At 47.0% G+C, this 3465-nt stretch overlaps 1 long non-coding RNA gene across 1 annotated transcript in view; it reads right to left on the bottom strand.

Annotated features, from left to right (window-relative positions):
* Nucleotides 1-3465, bottom strand: part of LOC148126839 (uncharacterized) — a 400892-nt gene that overhangs the window by 162544 nt on the left and 234883 nt on the right. The gene's annotated exons all lie outside the window — the stretch shown is intronic.

Raw genomic sequence — 3465 nt, 5'->3', positions numbered from 1 at the left:
CGGGGAGGTTATCACAGTAAAAACAGGGGAAGGCTTGAAGGAGGCTCGACCCAAAGTGGCGGCCTGGTTGGCTAAGGAAAAGTCAAGGGGCGGCCCAGAGATTTTGTCGTCAATGGAAGCCTCTGGCACGCCGGCGCTCTTTTGCCAGCCCGCTCAGCCAGCGGTGGCTTCTTTCCGGGCTGTTTCTCAGCCGCGGACGAAAAGAGTTCTGCCTTCTCGCAAGGTGGAAATCGCCCAGCCTTCTAGACAGGGTTACCTTTTTTCTTTCCCCCACCCCCTTGATGGAAACCACGGTTCTCCTGTGCAGGGCAACAAAAGAAGAGCCAGCCAATCAGCTGGGACTCGGGAGGCAGAGAATAGATGAGTGTGTGGAGGCCAGTTAGAGGGTCTCCGAACTGCTTAAAATTTCCACTCCCGGTTCTTCAGAACTGGTCAGAACCTGCTGAATACCCACCTCTGTTGGGATTGTTACTTCCTGCTGCATAAATAGCAACTTCTCTATCCGGATTCCTTGACTCCGTTTCTGGGCTGGCTGTAGAGTTCCCCCAGAACGCTTATGGTTCTGGAGGATTTTACTCTGCCTTACTCTGCCAGTGGTGGGATTCAAATTTGTTTACTACCGGTTCTGTGGGCATGGCTTGGTGGGCGTGGCAGGGGAAGGAGACTGTAAAATCTCCAGTCAGAGGTGGGATTTGCTGTTCTCAGAACTACTCAAAATTTCCACTACCGGTTCTCCAGAACCTGGTCAGAACCTGCTGAATACCCACCTCTGGACTAGGCTCTGAAGTGGCTTGGGAGTTCATGGCTTCCATGACAGCTGAGAATCCACACCATCCAGAGCCCATCTCAGGACACTGGTCACTCCCCAGTTTTGATGTTCCTGTCAAGAGCAGTGGCAATGTGATTGAAAATTGGGGGATCTTTCCAACCCTTGTCATGGTTGGATCATGCCTGATTTCTATGGGATTCTTTAAAGCCACTATCCACTTCAGGGAGGCTGGACCCTATTAGAGTGGTTTACCCCTGGCGACTACTGGATTTGGGAAGGTCTCAGAGGCACTGGGAGTAGTTGTCCATGTTGGTCTGTTGCACAGACCTTGGAAACCTTGGTTGCCACTTGGGATAAGGAGATAGCTGAGGACTTGGACAGAATTGTGCTTATGCTCTCTCGTCTGACACTCCCTATAGGGAATGGAAGCATTGGGTGAGATGAAACAGAAGAGGAGGCACCTAGAGCCTTGCTGGCATTCAACAAAGGGCAAATCCAACCAAACCTAGATTAGAGCCACGATTAAGGCCTACTTCTCCAACCTCATTACATCCTCAAATTGCTGCTCCACAGTCCTGTTTTGATTGATATGGGCCCTCTTGGTTAAAGAGGGTATGGAGAACCTCTTCCAGAGATGTGCAGAGGAATTTGCACACCTTCTGTTGGATAGAGTCACTCAGATTCATTCCAGAATGGACACTGCGCTTGTCAAAGGCCCAGAAGAGATGTGTGGGTTGAGTCAAGTGTGACTTGCCCAGTTATTTGGGAACTGTTTGAACCTGTTGAACCTGAAAAAGTGGACAAAGTCCTCAGAACTGTGGGCTCAGCCCCCTACTCTTTGGATTTCTCCTGGCTTGTTGACGTGGCTCTGTGTGTGTGTGTGTGTGTGTATTAATGTGAGTGGATTCTAGCAATTCTTCTTTGAGTGGGGTGGAGGTTGTTCCTTTACCTCCTAAGGAGGCCTTGGTTTGTTCCTTCCTCAAGAAAACCTCACTGTATCCTTCCATACTGAACAATCTCACCTACTATTCTAGTGGAAGTTGGAAGAGAAGGTGGTAACGCAATCACTTCAGAGGGACCTGGAGGAAGTAGATTATTTGGTTCTTTTTCCAGATGTGAGGTGGAAATGGCATTCGTTATGCTTTTGGATTCCTGTGAATGAGGTAGGACTGTGCATCCATCCTTGCCTTACTTGACCTCTTGGTGGCTTTTCACACTATCAACCATGGTACCCATCTAGACCAATTTAGAGGACTGGGGATGGGCGATACAATCTTTTGCTGGCTAGTATCTTCAGAACAGATTCCAGTTGGTGATGAATGGTAGGAGAGTCCCATCCTCAGCCTCTATTATGTGGGGTGCCTCAGAGTACAGTGCTCTCCCCTCTCCTCTTTAACATCTACATGAGGCCAGTGGGCGAGCTCATCTGTCATCATGGGGTGAGGTATCATTGGTATGCTAAGAGACAAAACCCAGATGCCATTTCTTGTTACTTACATGGTTTCACACCTGGATTTCTCACCAAAACAGGTCTCCTGATGGTCAATCCGACGATGCCAGATTCATAATTCCCTGTCTCTCCTCCCTCCTCTCTCAACCCTGTAGAACAAAGATCTCCAGATGTAGCAACATTAAGACTTGTGAACTTCAACTCCCAGAATTCTCCAGCCAGTTACGCTGGAGTTGAAGTCCACAAGTCTTAAAGTTGCCAGGTTTGGGTACCCCTGCAGTAGAAAACCCTGGGAAATCACATTGGATTGGAGTGGTCAAATAATGGCTAGAATGTGAGGACTCAGGGATTCTAGTACAGATCTTCCCTGCATGGCTTCTGCAAGACTGCATGTAAGAACATGCAAAACCAGTTCACAAGTGAAGTTTTCAAACAAAATAGCCCATGACTTGAATGAAAACACTATTTTCATGCCAAAATGAGGATTATTTTTGCTGGAAGCCTAGCACTGGAGGAGGAGACAACGCTATAAAGGATACACTGCTTGGGAAATAAAGTGTTAGCCAAAGGATCTGTGCTGGCTTTCCTTATCGGTCTAACCATCTTTGGAAGAATTGTTTTCAGTCCACCTACATTTTTAACTACTGTGTGATGAACTCCGTAGTCCTCTATTGAGAAGAAGTCTCACACGCAGGGTTGTCCTGAGCCTTTGCTCACTGAGTACAGGTAGTCCTTGACTTACAAGAGTTCGTTTAGTGACTTTAGTCAAAGTTACAACGGCACTGAAAAAAGGTGACTTGTGATTGTTTTGCAGAGTTACAACTTTTGCAGCATCCCCGTGGTCATGTGATCAGAATTCAGATGCTTACCAACTGGTTCATACTTATGACCTTTGCTGTATCCCGGGGTCATGTGGCCCCCTTTTGCAATCTTCTGACAAGCAAGATCAACAGGGAAGCCAGATGTCAACTCATAAAACATTTTGTACACACATTTTATAGTTGACAACAGAAAGAAGGAGGGGAGTTTCAAAGAGCCAGTGGCAGTGTGGAATCGAAAGTACATTCCATTCATATTTTCTTCAAAGATTGATTAGATGACTGAAGCTTCTGCTGGTGCAAAAATCTAATTGGAGAGCATGTTTGATGACTCTTAGCTATGGACGTTTTTCATTGGATGATATACCCAGAGGGGTGGGGGGAAAGCAGGATCAAGGGTGACAGTGAATTATGTATCTCAGAGTTGA

This window comes from Pseudonaja textilis, chromosome 2 (genome assembly GCF_049901715.1).
Source record: "Pseudonaja textilis isolate UNSWEBS1 chromosome 2, rPseTex1.2, whole genome shotgun sequence".
NCBI lineage: Eukaryota > Metazoa > Chordata > Lepidosauria > Squamata > Elapidae > Pseudonaja > Pseudonaja textilis.
This window is presented reverse-complemented; position numbering and strand designations above follow the sequence as displayed.